General features: G+C 55.3%; 1 protein-coding gene across 2 annotated transcripts in view; it reads left to right on the forward strand.

The window, feature by feature from the left end:
- The first annotated feature begins 223 nt into the window (after positions 1 to 223).
- NUMA1 (nuclear mitotic apparatus protein 1) overlaps positions 224 to 16,753 on the forward strand; it is a 68,806-nt gene continuing 52,276 nt past the window's right edge. The window contains exons 1-2 of one of the 2 annotated variants that reach the window (XM_075919650.2): positions 224 to 312; positions 5,713 to 5,776. The gene's annotated coding sequence lies outside the window, so the exon portion shown is untranslated. Of the gene's footprint in view, positions 313 to 4,377; positions 4,479 to 5,712; positions 5,777 to 16,753 lie in introns of those variants that run through there. The other variant, XM_075919651.2, reaches the window with a different exon arrangement.

The raw sequence follows: 16,753 nt of genomic DNA on the forward strand, positions 1-16,753 counted from the left end.
ACCCCGCCCACACTCCGCAAGGCGCGCTGGGAAACGTAGTTGCCGGGAGGTCTTTGGGAACCACATTTCCCAGGGGGCCTGGTGGCGAGAGTTCCCTCACCTCTCGCGGGATCCACTCGGGCCTCACCGCCCATGGGCTCCTGGGAGTTGTAGTTCCTCCCCTCACGTGATCGGCGCGGGCTGACGCGCGCCCGGCCTGCAGCCAATAGGGAGGAGGGAATGGGGGGCGGCGCAGCTGTTTGAATCGGTGAGGGCCGCGGGGCCGCGCGGGGGGAAGCTGCGGGACTGGGCCGCGCCGCTTCGGGCAATACGGTAAAATACGGTAACGGGGGCTGGGGCCGCGCCGCGGGGGCGCTCGCCCCACTGGGGGAGGAGGAGCTCGGGATGGGGGAGCGGGGGCGGGGTGATGAGGGGGAACTGCGGGATGGGGGAGTTGGGGGGCGGTGATTTGGGGGGCGGGGTGATGGGGGGAACTGCGGGATGGGGGAGTTGGGGGGTGGTGATTTGGGGGGCGGGGTGATGGGGGGAACTGCGGGATGGGGGAGTTGGGGGCGGGGTGATGGGGGGAACTGCGGGATGAGGGAGTTGGGGGGCGGGGTGATGGGGGGAACTGCGGGATGGGGAGTTGGGGGGCAGTGATTTGGGGGGCAGGGTGATGGGGGAACTGCGGGATGGGGAGTTGGGGGGTGGTGATTTGGGGGGCGGGGTGATGGGGGGAACTGCGGGATGGGGAGTTGGGGGGTGGTGATTTGGGGGGCAGGGTGATGGGGGGAACTGCGGGATGGGGGAGTTGGGGGGTGGTGATTTGGGGGGCGGGGTGATGGGGGGAAGTGCGGGATGGGGAGTTGGGGGGTGGTGATTTGGGGGGCGGGGTGATGGGGGGAACTGCGGGATGGGGGAGTTGGGGGGCGGGGTGATGGGGGGAACTGCGGGATGAGGGAGTTGGGGGGCAGGGTGATGGGGGGGAACTGCGGGATGGGGAGTTGGGGGGTGGTGATTTGGGGGGCGGGGTGATGGGGGGAACTGCGGGATGGGGGAGTTGGGGGGCGGGGTGATGGGGGGAACTGCGGGATGGGGAGTTGGGGGGCGGGGTGATGGGGGGAACTGCGGGATGGGGAGTTGGGGGGCAGTGATTTGGGGGCAGGGTGATGGGGGAACTGCGGGATGGGGAGTTGGGGGGTGGTGATTTGGGGGGCGGGGTGATGGGGGAACTGCGGGATGGGGAGTTGGGGGGCGGTGATTTGGGGGGCGGGGTGATGGGGGGAAGTGCGGGATGGGGGACTTGGAGGGGTGGTGATTTGGGGGGCGGGGTGATGACGGGGGAACTGCGGGATGGGGGAGTTGGGGGGGCGGTGATTTGGGGGGCGGGGTGATGGGGGAAGTGTGGGATGGGGGAGTTGGGGGGGTGGTGATTTGGGGGGCGGGGTGATTGGGGGGAAATGCAGGATGGGGGAGTTGGGGGGGTGGTGATTTGGGGGGCAGGGTGATGATGGGGGAACTGCGGGATGGGGAGTTGGGGGCAGGGTGATGGGGGAACTGCAGGATGGCGGAGTTGGGGGGCGGTGATTTGGGGGGCGGGGTGATGGGGGGAAGTGCGGGATGGGGGACTTGGAGGGGTGGTGATTTGGGGGGCGGGGTGATGACGGGGGAACTGCGGGATGGGGGAGTTGGGGGGTGGTGATTTGGGGGGCGGGGTGATGACGGGGGAACTGCGGGATGGGGGAGTTGGGGGGGTGGTGATTTGGGGGGCGGGGTGATGGGGGGAAGTGTGGGATGGGGGAGTTGGGGGGCGGTGATTTGGGGGGCGGGGTGATGGGGGGAAGTGCGGGATGGGGGACTTGGGGGGTGGTGATTTGGGGGGCGGGGTGATGACGGGGGAACTGTGGGATGGGGGAGTTGGGGGGCGGTGATTTGGGGGGGGGTGATGGGGGGGAAGTGTGGAATGGGGGACTTGGAGGGGTGGTGATTTGGGGGGCGGGGTGATGACGGGGGAACTGCGGGATGGGGGAGTTGGGGGGGCGGTGATTTGGGAGGTGGGGTGATGGGGGGGAAGTGTGGAATGGGGGACTTGGAGGGGTGGTGATTTGGGGGGCGGGGTGATGACGGGGGAACTGCGGGATGGGGGAGTTGGGGGGCGGTGATTTGGGGGGCGGAGTGATGGGGGGAAGTGTGGGATGGGGGAGTTGGGGGGGTGGTGATTTGGGGGCGGGGTGATGGGGGGAAGTGTGGGATGGGGGAGTTGGGGGGCGGTGATTTGGGGGCGGGGTGATGAGGGGGAACTGTGGGATGAGGGAGTTGCGGGGCGGTGATTTGGGGGGCGGGGTGATGGGGGGAAGTGCGGGATGGGGGACTTGGAGGGGTGGTGATTTGGGGGGCGGGGTGATGACGGGGGAACTGCGGGATGGGGGAGTTGGGGGGGCGGTGATTTGGGAGGTGGGGTGATGGGGGGGAAGTGTGGAATGGGGGAGTTGGGGGGTGGTGATTTGGGGGGCGGGGTGATGGGGGGAAGTGCGGGATGGAGGAGTTGGGGGGGTGGTGATTTGGGGGGCAGGGTGATGATGGGGGAACTGCGGGATGGGGAGTTGGGGGCAGGGTGATGGGGGAACTGCGGGATGGCGGAGTTGGGGGGCGGTGATTTGGGGGGCGGGGTGATGATGGGGGAACTGCGGGATGGGGGAGTTGGGGGGCGGTGATTTGGGAGGTGGGGTGATGGGGGGGAAGTGTGGAATGGGGGAGTTGGGGGGTGGTGATTTGGGGGGCGGGGTGATGGGGGGGAAGTGCGGGATGGAGGAGTTGGGGGGGTGGTGATTTGGGGGGCAGGGTGATGATGGGGGAACTGCGGGATGGGGAGTTGGGGGCAGGGTGATGGGGGAACTGCGGGATGGCGGAGTTGGGGGGCGGTGATTTGGGGGGCGGGGTGATGATGGGGGAACTGTGGGATGAGGGAGTTGCGGGGCGGTGATTTGTGGGGCGGGGTGATGACGGGGGAACTGTGGGATGAGGGAGTTGGGGGGTGGTTTGGGGTGGCTAAGAGGATGGTGTTGAGAGGGGGCTAAAGGGGTGCGTGGCCTTCGGGGGTTACCTGTCCCCAGACAGCTGGGTCCCTGCAGCCTGTCTCTTCTGTGCTCCTCTCAGGACCGTGCTTGAGGAGCTGAACTGCTCCCGTCCTGACCTGCAGGCGCCCCCAAGACACTGCAGTCCCTGGTGTCAACCTTGGACAAGTGCCTGCCCTTCCACCCATGGCTGGCAGGGAAACTTCCTGCTGTCATTTCCCTGCCAGGCAGCTATGCCCTGCCAGCAAGGGGCAATCAGTTTTACTCCTACCCGCCTGCCTGGCAGCCAACTGCGTTTTCAGGGGATTTCCCCCCCAACATCTGCAAAAGCTGGCTGAAAATACCCCGTTCTGTGGTCTGTGCCTAGCCGGATAAAGCTTGTGGAGTGCGCTTGGCAGAGACGTGGCAGAGGCTGCGGGTTGGCTTGGTCTGTCATTCTGCAAGTGTGGACTGCGAGGAGGGTGTGAGTGTTGTTGAGCATGAGTTTGCTGGAGTAGCTCCATGCACAGGAATGGACAGATGTTATCCACACTTCTCCTGTGCAACTTCATGGTCTGAGAGGCTCCTCTGTTTTCTTGAATGGCTCCAATTTAATCTGTCCAGTAAGCTGTCCTTGCTTTGAGCCACGCCACCACGGAAGGTGCACCTGTCATGCACCTGACACTCCTGTACTTTTGGCCCCTCACCCTTTCTCCAGATTGTGAGCATGTCTGAGATGCCAAACAGTCCCTGAGAAGGGGACTGTTGTCTCTCTTCCTAGAATTACTTGGCAAACTACTTGCCTGTACCTCTGTCAGGAAACACCTCAAGCATTATTTTGAGTGATTCTCCCCCTCTCCCACACACTACATTTGTTGGTAGCTCCTGCCAAGATCTGTGGACTTGAGCCCAGTTTGGGGGAGCGGGGTGCTCTGTGGGGCAGCATAGCCTAACTTCAAAAGACAGATATTTTAGGGTGACCTCTCTGGTAGCACTCTCTGTTTTGCCAGCCTCCTGTTAGATCCTTTCCAAGCTCACTTCCTCTCTTGACTTGTGCCTGTTGTGCCTCTGATCCAAGAGATACACTACAGATCTGGAATCCGCAGAAGACATTTCTGCTCCTTGTTGGTGCATGTTAGTGTCTCCTGTTGGAGGAGGTGGGCTTGCTCTCCTTTTATGTTGTGGGAAAAGTGTGCATATTTAAAGGAGCTGAGGCATTCTGGCAAGGAGTTTTTGAGAGGTGTCCATATAATATTAATACCCCGCCTTTACTTGTGCCCGCCAGAGAGACTCTACTGTTTCATATCAAGTCCTAAAATCTTGTCTCCTCTCCCTACCCTCTGTTTTCAAGTGTCTGCTTCAGCATATACATGTGTTGGAGCTGATTGACTGGGGTTATGTAAACCGGTGTGAGTCTCCTTCCATGCAGGCTGGATTATTGGGCAGGTATGTGCAAGATCCTTGCTGTAGTTGGGTGTCTTCCAAGCAGCTTAAGATCTGTCATAGGATTGTGTGAGCTAGTCAAGAAACATGAATTCATTTTCCAACACTTCAGATATGTAATTGCCACCCGAGTCCAGGCCTGCCCAACCCCACAACACCTACACTGCCGTTTTTAGCATGCTAGCTAGGGCTGTGCCAGCACGAGTCTGTGTGCCTGAGCTGAGACCCACACACCCAAGCTGCAAGGTAGGCATACCCCCGTGACTCAGTTTCCCCAATTGTAAAATGGGGATAAGGTGCTTCAGTGGTGGGTGAAGATCTAGCACGCTCAGGTTCTTAACTGGCTCTGAACCCCTCACAATTTCAATAACAAAAAAAAAAAACCTCTGTGAGTAGGGCAGTGTTTCATCCCCATCGTACAGACAGCAGAACAGAGACATAAAGGGACTTGCCCTGAGTCACATAGGAAGTCTGTGGTGGAGTGAGGAGCTGAACCCAGCTCTCTCGAGTGCCAAGCAGTGACCTAACCACTGGACCTTCCTTGCCAGATGGATTACAAAGCCCTGAAACAAAATATTGCTGTCCTCCCACCTTTTGTCTTGTCTCTTAAGGCCTTTGGAGCAGGGACTGTCTCAGCTGGAAGGTGTAATTCCTAGCTAGATGCATGTGCGCTAACTCTGATCAAGCCATCATACTATAAACACCATGTGTTTGCATCCACACGGGCAGCAGCTTGTGTTAATTGTCCGAGCACACACCTCAGACAGGATCATACTCAGTTGGCTAGCCTGACCCACTGCCTGCACCATTGTGGCCACACTGCTGTTTTAGCATACTTGCTTGATTGGCGTTGCTACCCAGACGAAAGACTAAACTCCCCAGAGACCGTGCAGACGTAGTCTTCCTGTGTGTGCTTCCAGCTCCTCTGTCAAAGTGTCTCAGGACTGCACCATAACTAACTTCCCTCTACAGTAGTTTTACCATGTTTTACCTGCCATGTTACAGGTAGTGTTACCTGTCATGTTACAGGTGACACTTCAAACAACTAGGTACCCCATAAGACCACACTTTGTTTAGTCAGCCAGCCCGCTACCCTCTCTCACAGTGACAGGGAGAGAAACACTTTCCCGTTTGTAAAGAATTGTCATGGTAAAGCCGTAGAAGGGGCAGCTTGGTTCTGTTTGCTTGTGTCTTTTTGAGCAGTGAGAAGCTGATCGCACCTTTTCTTTTGTTGTAGTGTTTTTATGGCTGGACCCATCTAAGGGGATTGCATTTCCTTTTCTCTTTCTCTCTGGTCCAAGGTAAGTCTCCTTTATGTGACTCCTCTGCATGTGTTGCTTAATTCTCCCAGCAACTTTCAGTTGTGTGACATTCTTCTCTAGTTTAAATGCTCAATGCCCTAGGCCATTGTCTGTTAAACTGCAGATGTTGGGATTTTCCTTTACATTTGTGCTCGGAGGTGGTAGGGATCTTAAACCGTCCCCTCAGGTAGATGGAGCGGGCGGGAGTTGGGTGGGATTTGTAGATCTGCCACTCCTTTATATTGTTATACCTTAAAGCTGTAACGGTAAGGGGTAAGACGGTCTGTCTTTTTCACTGCTGTGGCTGTGCTCTGGGATTTCACATCAGATTGTCCACATGAAGGCGGAGAAAGACTTGAAAAACGTTGGCAACATACAAATACTAACCCAAGCAGTACAATGGCTAGGCAGGATGGAAAATACACTGCCCCGTGCTCTCGGGGTCGTCCTTAGTATTTATGGAGCCCTACACAGAACTGTGAAGCTGGTGCCCCATGGCAGCTGGGGACAACAATTTTTTTAGAAATGTAATTTTATAATCTTCAGCAACATGCTAATGAAATCTTTTTATATATATATAAAAGGTTTTCTTGCGGGACAACAGAGTGACATCATGTGTCCCGCAGCCTCTCCCCCCGCCCTAAGCCAGGTGCCCTCCCCTCCCCCCCCCGTGGTTGGCAGTAGCCACGAGCCATGTGGCCTTCCCCGTGCTGGGGGGGGGGGGGGGGCAGGAGCTGTGTGGCCTCCAGCTGGGCCTGCTGCAGCTTTGGCCCAGCACGACAGTCGGGGGGAGAGAGCCGGGCCTGCCGCATCAGGCCTGGGGAAGGGGGTGGGAGGTGCGAGCTGCATGGCTCCCAGGGCTTGCTCCCTCCCCCATGCTCCGAGGAGAGGCCACATGGCCTGCCTGCTTTGTTCCCCTAGCAGGGCGTCAGGGAGCGGGTGGGGGTGGGTACTTTCCGTCCCGCAGCGCCTTGGGCTGTTTCGGAGCGGGCAGCAGCGGGGCTGGGCTGGGGCTGGTGGTCTGACTCTGTGTGTGGCAGCAGCCTCCCTCTGCCCAATTGGTCCTGAGTGCCTCAGGTTGCAGCCGGCAGCTGCTTGAGAAGAACAGAGGGAGGCGAGGCCTCCGCTTCCCTCTCAGCGAGCCGGGGTGGCACCATGAGATCAGGCCCTGGGCAGAGATGTGCCACCACTTGGAGTAGCTGGAAGCCAGCAGAAGTGTCTGTGTCCCCCCACGTGCCCTCGGCTGCGGGTCGCTGGTGGGCGAGGGCGGGTGGGCTGGCCCTTTGCCTTCTGTGAAGGGGACTCCTAGCCCAGTCTCACAATGCGTGGGGTGTGCCAGGCTCCCTCAGGACCGCCTTCATGGAAATGGTGCCGCTGGGTGCGGGGGGAACCCTCCCCCACACCGGCCCCCTCCTGACTCCGTGCCACATGGGCTGGTGATTAACCCTCTCCTCCACACGCCTCAATGGGCTCTGCACAGCTCGATTTGGGGGAGCTAATTCCCCCCCTCCACCTCCTGGGGTGTCCCAGCAGCGTTCAGAGCAGCTGCCAACCCGCTGTTGCTGTTTCCTTGCTGGTTAGGTTGCCCGTGGGGGGAAAGGAAGGGGAATAGGGTGTATGTGGGGATGGGCGGTGCAGCAAAAAGGGATGGTAGGGGTGAGGGGGATATGGGAATGGAAGCAGGGGGATGGGCAGTGTGGGGAGGGGTTAGGGGGGATGGTGGGTATCGGAATGGAGGCAGAAGGATGGGGTGCAGGAATGGAGAATGGGGGTGAGGGTAGGGATTGGAAGGAGGGGGATGGGCTGTGGGCCATGGAGCTCCCCTCCCCACAAGCCAAATCTGGTGCAGAGCCTCAGGCTTGCCTCCTCTGCCCCTCCCCTGCAGAAGCCAACGCTGGTGCTGTACTCTTGTGGTCAAAGCTGGAGCTCCAGGAAGGCGCTGGCCTGAACGCAGGCCAGGTAGAGGTGGCAGTTCCCCACTGCATCCTGGAGCCTCAAGGCCCCACTGTGCAGCGAGGAGTCACTGCCGTCACCCCTGCCACCCCCTGGCTCAGCCCCAGCCCTCCTCCTGCAGCTGGAGGGGGGCCGAGAGACTGGGGCTGCAACCCGGGGAGGAGGGTGGAGAGGCTGGGGGTGGGAGCAAGAGGCCGGGATGGTGCAGCCACCGGCCCGTCTCTCTCTGGTGGCTGAGAGGCCGGGCCTGGCATGGCCACCAGCCCTCCCCTCCCTGGCGGCTGGGGGTAGAGCCAGGCTGCCTGCCTTCCCCCAGAGGCAGGGGGGTTGGCGAGAGTAGCGAGCAAGGGGCACCATCCCCTAGGGTTGCCCGGTGTCTGGTTTTGAACCAAACAGTCCAGTATTTGAGCTTTCTGTTTGAGAAACAAATTGAGAAAATATAAATATCCGGTATTTTCTAAATAGGATGTCATGTAGATTGTGATGTAATGTCAGATGTGTCCGGTATTTTTGTTGAAACCATCTGGCAACCCTACCCCGCTAATATTTTTAAAGCAAATTTTAAACTAAGGTCCTGTCAACTAACACGGTAAATTGCTTCAGAGGGGTAGCGGAGTTAGTCTGTAACTGGAAAAACTTCATCCAGCAGCACCTTAAAGACTAACAAAACATTTTGATTAGTAATAGAGAGGTAGCCGTGTTAGTCTGATCTTGCTAAAACAAAAGGAAAAACTATGTAGCACTTTAAAGACTAACAAGGTGGTTTAAAAGGTGATGAGCTTTCGTGGGCCAGACCCACTTCCTCAGATCATAATCTGGAAGAGAATTGGCATGACCATATATACCATTTTTCATTGTATTCCTTTGGAATGCCAATTGGTCATGCCAATTCTCTTCCAGAATGTGACCTGAGGAAGTGGGTCTGGCCCACGAAAGCTCATCACCTAATAAACCACCTTGTTAGTCTTTAAAGTGCTTCATAGTTTTTCCTTTTGTTTTAGCAAAACATGTTGATGGGATCATGAGCTTTTGTGGGTGCAACCCATTTTTTCAGATGACCGGAGTATTAAAAGTCCAGTTCCAAAATAAATAACAGATGGGGGGCGGGAAGGGGGGGGAGGAAGGAAAGGGAAAATAGTAAATTAGGGTATGTCTACACTGCAAAGTTAGTTCGAACTAACGGACATTAGTTCGAACTAACTTTCATAGGCACTACACTAGCGCTCCGCTAGTTCGAATTTAATTCGAACTAACGGAACGCTTAGTTCGAACTAGGTAATCCTCATTCCACGAGGATTAAGCCTAGTTCGAACTTACTAGTTCGAATTAAGGGCTGTGTAGACCCTTAATTTGAACTAGTGGGAGGCTAGCCCTCCCCAGCTTTCCCTGGTGGCCACTCTGGCCAACACCAGGGAAACTCTTCTGCCCCCCTCCTGGCCCCGGACCCCTTAAAGGGGCACGGGCTGGCTACGGTGCCCGTGCCAGGTGCAAGCCTGCCAGCACCCAGCCAGCAGACCCTGCACCTGGCACGCCATGAGCCAGCCACCCGATGCCCCCCAGCCCTCCCCCTCTTCTCAGGACCAGGCTGGCGGCTCCCGGGAGCTTGCCCGAGACCGCAAGAGGCGGGCACCCGCCTGGGCTAGTGCAGACATCGTGGACCTCGTCCACGATCTCCGCACTAGGCACAGGAAAGGGGCCGTCTAGGGCAGGAGAGCTGCCAGCCTGGTCACCCAGGAGCAGGAGTGCATGAAAATCAAGGGGGTCCACTGAGACCCCCGACCCTGAGCCCTGAGCTTACAATGGCCGTCCTGGGTCAGACCAAAGGTCCATCTAGCCCAGTAGCCTGTCTGCCGACAGCGGCCAACACTAGGTACCCTGGAGGGGATGGACCGAAGACAGTGACCAAGCCATTTGTCTCGTGCCATCCCTCTCCAGCCTTCCACAAACCTTGGGCAGGGACACCACTCCTACCCCCTGGCTAATACCACTCCATGGACCCAACCTCCATCACTTGATCTCACTTCTCTTTAAACTCTGTTCTAGTTCTAGCCTTCACAGCCTCCTGCAGCAAGGAGTTCTGCAGATTGACTCTTTGCTTTGTGAAGAACAACTTTCTGTTACTAGTTTGAAGCCTGCTACCCATTCCTTTCCTTTGGTGTCCTCTAGTCCTTCTTTATGGGAACTAATGAAGAACTTTTCTGTATGCACCCTCTCCACCCCACTCATGCTTTTAGAGACCTCTATCCTGTCCCCCCTCCGTCTCCTCTTTTCTAAGCTGAAAAGTCCCAGTCTCTTTAGCCTCTCTTCATATGGGACCTGTTCCCAACCCCTGATCATTTTAGTTGCCCTCCCCTCTCCCAGCTTCTCTCTTCCCCTCTCCCATCTCCTTTTCCCAGTCTCCCCCAGTTTTGTTCAATAAAGACAGATTCCATTTTTGAACACAATTGTCCTTTATTTTGTACATCAAGAAAAGGGGCTAAGGAAGGGTAAGTGGAAGGAGGTGAGGGAGGAATGGGGTACGTGCCCCCAATGGGGAGGACTGAGCTGGCTCTGCGGGCTTTTGGGGTGGAAGCTCTCCTACAGCCCCCCAATTGCCCCCTCTTCCCAGATGGCAGCCTGCAGCCGGTCCGATGGCCGAGTGCTGTGATGTGCCCAGTGTGGGTACTCCGGGCACTCCAAGCCAGGACTGCTTTGCAAGCGGGGCACCCCTGAGAACTGTCTGTCCGGGGTGGGGGTCGGGACCCTTTAAGCACAGCCCTCGGCTAGCCTGAGACAGCAGCTCCACGCTCTAAGTCCTCCTCTGATGCCCTGCCGGCACTGCTTCCGGCCATCCTTAACCCCGGTTCAGGATCCACTTAATGTGGACATGCTAGTTCGAATTAGCAAAACGCTAATTCGAACTAGTTTTTTAGTCTGGATCCGTTAGTTCGACTTAGCTTAGTTCGAATTAACTAATTCGAACTAAGTTAATTCGAATTAACGTTGTAGTGTAGACGTACCCTTAGAGTGTTCATGTTACATGAACCTGATGGAGAAGGTGCAAATTGTTCTGAAGTACCCATTGTTTGGTTTTTTTTAAGTCATTAGGATATGGAAAAGCGATGAGGAGTCCTGTGGCACCTTATAGACTAACTGAAGTGTAGGAGCATAAGCTTTCGTGGGCAAAGGCCCACTTTGTCGGATGCATGTGACGAAGTGGGTCTTTGCCCACGAAAGCTTATGCTCCTACACTTCAGTTAGTCTATAAGGTGCCACAGGACTCCTCGTCGCTTTTGCAGATTCAGACTAACACGGCTACCCCTCTGATACTAGGATATGGAAGGCAGTGTGCTAGCCAGGTATCTTTATTCATACCTTTGTGATGGCTCCCAAACCTGTAAATGAAGTTAAGTTCCAAGGCTTGTGGAACTGGCCTGAAACAACAGGGTGACTTTGAGATCCATTAATTTAATGAGTGCCAGGGCGGGTTAAAGTGTTCTCCAACAGGTTTCTGTGTGTTGCCTTTTTGGATATCTGATTTGTGTCCAATAAATCTTTCCTGTTGACTAGAGACTGCCCAGTTTGGCCAATATACATGGCAGAGGCGAAATTGGCAGCACGCCCCTGGGGTTGGCACATGCCTGTGAAATGGCTTCATTGGCGCTCGAATGGCTCTTTCTCAGGTTCAGTGTTTGCTCATCGCTGGGGCAGGCTGTGTCACTTGTAAGTTAACTGGATCCTCCCTGGAGGAAGCAGAGCCACAGAACAGGGCTAGGAAGAGTGGGTGGGCGGATATTAAGACCCCAAATTTGTAAAGAAATGTAATAGTAAAGGGAGCAAGGGGGAGCAGCAAGGACGAAGCTTTGGCAGAAACTGAAGTGCAAAGACAAGCTCAAAGCACTGGAAAAGGGAAGTGTTTGCTCAATGGTGTGTTTTTGGCTGGGCTGGAGTTGAGGAGGTTGCGGTTGGTTTTGGAGCTGATGACCCATAGAGAGAGAAGGGAAATAGGAGCTGTCACAGTTTCAGGGTAACTGCGCTTGTATCCCCCAATTCTATGGTCCACCCCAGGAGCGCTCACCACTTGATTCTTCACTATGGTGGCTGGGTATTAGCTCCTTAGCACCACTAGTGTGTCGGGCATGTAAGCGCTCCCCTCCAAGCTGTGCCAGTCCTGTCTTTGCTGTCCAAGTTAACAAGAGGAGTATTCCAGTTCCCGAGTGCTCTCAAAATGTTCTCTCGTGATGCCCAGCCCCGGACTCTGGCTACTCCCAGAAATCCCTTTTTCTCCGCTCCCAAGGGAGTGGTGTTAGGGATGTAATATCCCGTCTAATTGGTTAACCAGTTAAACAATTAAAGGGGGCGCTGCTCTAGCCCAGCCAGAGCGGCTTTTGTCTTCAGTGCACCAGGGCCTCTTGCACACCGGGGCTGCTCTGGCTAGGCAGGTGAGCAATGGAAACAGTTAAAATGCAAAACAAAATAATAAAACTTACTAGGGGCTAAACTTACTAATAACTCCTATTTCTGTCTAACAAAGTAGGTTTCCCCCTTTCTCTCCCCTGAAGTTCAGTCCGTTGCGGAACTGGCTGGCCTGTGGTGAGCCAGAGTCTACTCCAATGGTGTGTCTCATTTTTTTTCCATCCACGTGTGGAACACATTTTATGTGCATGCAGGCGCGTGTGGATGTGCACCACCAGTAGAAGCGCATGCTGCCGGCTGTGGGCGTGCTGCCAATCAGCGGGGTGGTATATGAATTTCTCCTGGGTGGTCGCACAAGCGCTCAGCCTACAGGGACCACTGTCTCCTGAAAAATGCCCCTACTTAGCAAAGGTTTCCTCAGAGCATGAAAGGAGAGGGTCTTTCTGTGGCTTGCCGTATCCTGAGGCCTGGTGTTTGCTAGAAAATAAAGCTGGCTGAACTATGTTTCTCAGGAAAAATACCCTGAGCAGGGTAGTTAAGCAAACCTATCTCTCAGCATAGACAGCACTAGGTTGCTGGAAGGCTTCTTCCATTGACATAGCTACAGGCTGAAACTCTGGTCCAGCAACATCAGACTGACCACGGGTGTTCCAGGACCAGGGAGTCCCAGTGGAGGGCTAGCACCTGGGAGCTTCTCGGCAGGGCTGCAGGAGCGCGGTGCAGAGGCTGCAGGGCTGCCTGGAGCGGCAGCAGGAGCCAGACTGTGCAGCGGGAGCTTGGCGCGCAGCGGCAGCATGGCTGCACAGGGCGGCATCAAGAGCCCGGTGCGTGAAGGCAGCGGGGCTGCCAGGCACTGCAGCAGAGCCCGATGTGTGCACAGGTGGTGGGGCTACCTGGCACGGCAGGCGAGAGCCCAGTGAGCAGAGGCAGCGAGGCTGCACAGCACGGCAGCAGGAGCTGGGCCCAACAGTAGTAGCCTTGTGTGCAGGTAGGGATGTGAATGACTAGTCAACTGTCCAATAAGCAAATGCTTATTGGACAGTCAACAGGCTAGTCACCTAGTTGCTCCCTGCCCTTGCTGCTTCTATCAGAAAGAGGCAGCAAGGGGAGGAAGAAAAGGGGGTACTTCAAAGCAGCATTGTGTGGAACCTGGGGCCAGATCCCAGGATCCATGCAGCACTGCCGCTTTGAAACGCTGTTCAGCCCGGGGCCAGCTGGGGTGTTCCCAGGCTGCACGCTGTGTTTCAAAGTGGCAACACCGCATGGAGCCAGGTGTCAGCTGGGGTGTCCCCAGGCTGCACGCTGTGTTTCAAAGTGGCAATGCCGCATGGAGCCCAGGGTCAGCTGGGGTGTCCCCAGGCTGCATGCTGCGTTTCAAAGTGGCAACGCCGCATGGAGCCCGGTGTCAGCTGGGGTGTCCCCAGGCTGCATGCTGCGTTTCAAAGTGGCAACGCCGCATGGAGCCCGGTGTCAGCTGGGGTGTCCCCAGCTGACTCCGGGCTCCACACCGTGCTTTTGCGCCCTATCGACTAATCGAAATTTAGTGTAGAAGTGGCAGGGCTGACAGGGCAGCAGGGCCAGCGTGGGGGGAGGGGGAGCAAGCTGGGAGGGCATGGTCAGGCTAGGGCTGGAGGGGGCTGGCAGCAGGAGGTCCAGTAATGAGCACCCCTGGTCCAGAAAACTCCCTCATTTTGGACCAGTCAGGGTGTCAGACCAGGGAGGTCCAACCTGTACAACATCTCTGGGTGTCGGGTTGCCTAAACTCTATCTAGTGTCTCCTCCAGGGCTACTCAACTTTGGAAGCCCTGGGGCCCACAATGATACTCACAGCACATGCCGAGGGCCACAACTTTAGTGTGATTGCATATACATGCAAATATATGCAAATAGCTTCTTTCACACTAATCTTTGCATGAATACAAAGATTAAGCCTTAAGCTGCAGCGCTGGACCCAAACATGGCTAGTGTGAGCCAGTCAGCACCTCTCAGAATCTGCCCACAAGGATAAGCAGCCAGCACATCCCACAATGCCCCTGTACTCCCGGCATCTCTTCCAGGAGCGGGGCTAGAAATGCTGACATCCTTATCTATCTGTCCCAGCCAGCCCGTCCGCTTGCGTCTTTCAATGTTCACCCGCCTGGGAGATGCTTCACCGTTGTGGAGCGTGTTGAGGGCCGTGTAAACCCAAAAATCGCACCGTGGGCCGCAAACGAACAGGCCATGGTCCGCTTGTTGAGTAGCCCTGGTGTTCTCTGAAGTGCCAAGAGGGACACAGCTGTGGCAGTGCTGTTGTGGTGTTTCCAGTGTGGATAAGTCCTCCATCACATCTGTCTTTATGCACAGACTGGCAACCTCCTGTTGTTGTCCTTTTTTCTTCCAAGCTGTTTTGCTTGTTGGCAGTTGTCTTTCATGGTTTTCCATTGTCTGCTCTGGGCTGAGGCAAGGATAGGTAATTGAACAATGCATTACATAATGAGGTAGCCAGGGAGGGATGGCAATGCCCTTCCCTTGAATGGTTCATCACTAAGACTCACGAGTCCTTGGTGACAAACGTCTGCTCCAAAACCATAAGGGCATAATTTTCAATATAGTTATATTATTCCCTACATCCGTGGTCATAACCTGTAGATCAGGATCTGCTGGTGGATCCTAGATGCTCTGGCAGGTGATCCTGGCGGGTTTGGCCAGGAGGCTCTCCAGCATCACTTTAGCTGCCCCTCCCCCTGCTGCTCCTATCCTCTGCCTTGCAGCTGTCCCATGAGAGCCTCGTGCTTGCTGTGCAAGTGGGGGGAGGTGGAGGACAGGGTGCTGATGTCGGGGTGTCTCCCTCCCCTTATCCCTGTGCTCCAGCTCCACAGAGAGTGGGGGGACACAATAGGGCTCCAGGTGGAGGGCATTTGCTGGCAGCTGCTCCTGTGTCTGAACATGCTCTGTGCACTTAAAGGGGCAATGCAGATCTGTCACACTCACACACTGTGTGGCTACGTCTACACTGGCCCCTTTTCCGAAAGGGGCATGCTAATTTGACAGGTCGTAATAGGGAAATCCGCGGGGGATTTAAATATCCCCCGCGGCATTTAAATAAAAATGTCCGCCGCTTTTTTCCGGCTTTTAGAAAAGCCGGAAAAGAGCGTCTACACTGGCCCCGATCCTCCGGAAAAAAGCCCTTTTCCGGAGGATCTCTTATTCCTACTACTTTTCTAAAAGCCGGAAAAAAGCGGCGGACATTTTTATTTAAATGCCGCGGGGGATATTTAAATCCCCCGCGGATTTCCCTATTACGACCTGTCAAATTAGCATGCCCCTTTCGGAAAAGGGGCCAGTGTAGACGTAGCCTGTGTGTGTCACTTTCACAAACATACACTGTCTTCCGCACTCCCCTCCCAACACAACACATACTACTTGTTGCTACTATTGTTACTACTTTTACTTCTTTCAAAGGTTTTTAAGTGGTCTGTGCATTTCATAATTTTTATTTCTCTCATGCTTAAATGTAATTAGTGAGTTCTAAAATACCTCACCTGTCGTGGATGGAGTAATTCTTCCCATTGCCTTTAAAAAAAAAAAAATCTAGGTTTTTGGTTTTTACTGGTGGTGCACATCTGCACATTACCTGAATATTGGTGCACATAACACAGTTCATTCCTTCTAATACTACCCGTACACGCAGGTTTTACAACGATTATGGGTATTGCTGAGTTTCAGACTTTCATTAGACACCTCACAAGCGGTCTTGGTGACTGTGTATTCCATGTAGTGAGTTTGTCAGGCCTGAAACAGGAATTGCTTGTAGAGAAGTGAACCCTTTGCCAATCGACACCAATTGGCTTCTTTCTGTGCCACACTTCCCAAGAGCTGTTTAGTCTCTGTGACTGGCCTTAATTACCCCCCACTGTTCCTGGAAGAGCTGTGGTAACCTCCCCCCCATTGGAGTAGAACCCAATCACACATCAGTCATGAGTAAATGTAATACCATGGTCCCACCACAGTTCTGCTTTAGGTCTGTCACAAGGGCTTTAGAGGATTTTGCGGAGGAGAGCAGCAGAAGCCGTTAAGCACTGCTCTTGCTAGCAATTATATCCCTATTCTCCAAGCCAGCATGCACAGAGGCAGCTGTTAAACCATTATCCTGCGCTCTAGACCTGAGGACAGGACTCTTACGCACTCTGCCTGTCAGCTCTGAGGCTGTTGCTAACCTCATTTATGTCCAAGCCCAAACAGAGGCCATCCACAAAATAATTGCGACTCTCCTGGGAGGAGTGACCTAGTTATGACATGATTGTAAGGTAGATGGGACCTAACTCTCTTCCTGAGCCATGACTACACCCCTACAAAGGTCTAGTTCAGAACAAGCTTAAGTAATGGCTCATTTGGAGGGATTACCGTGCTGTGTGTCTTGCTGTAAGAATCCGTGTGGATAGGACCTTAGAGGTAAGAGATTAATGTTATAATTTGCATACCATCGCATCTGGGAGTCCCGTTACGCTAGATCAGGAGTGGCGAACCTAAGGCTCAGGGGCTAGATGCAGCCCCCAGATTGCCTGGATCCGGCCGCCAAGGCTCAGGGCTCCCCCCCAGCATTGGAGAGCCCATGCTGGCGCTGTCCCTCTGCGGGGCTGGAGCACACAA

The sequence above is a fragment of the Pelodiscus sinensis genome, chromosome 1 (assembly GCF_052426305.1).
Source record: "Pelodiscus sinensis isolate ZL-2025 chromosome 1, ASM5242630v1, whole genome shotgun sequence".
Classification (NCBI taxonomy): domain Eukaryota; kingdom Metazoa; phylum Chordata; order Testudines; family Trionychidae; genus Pelodiscus; species Pelodiscus sinensis.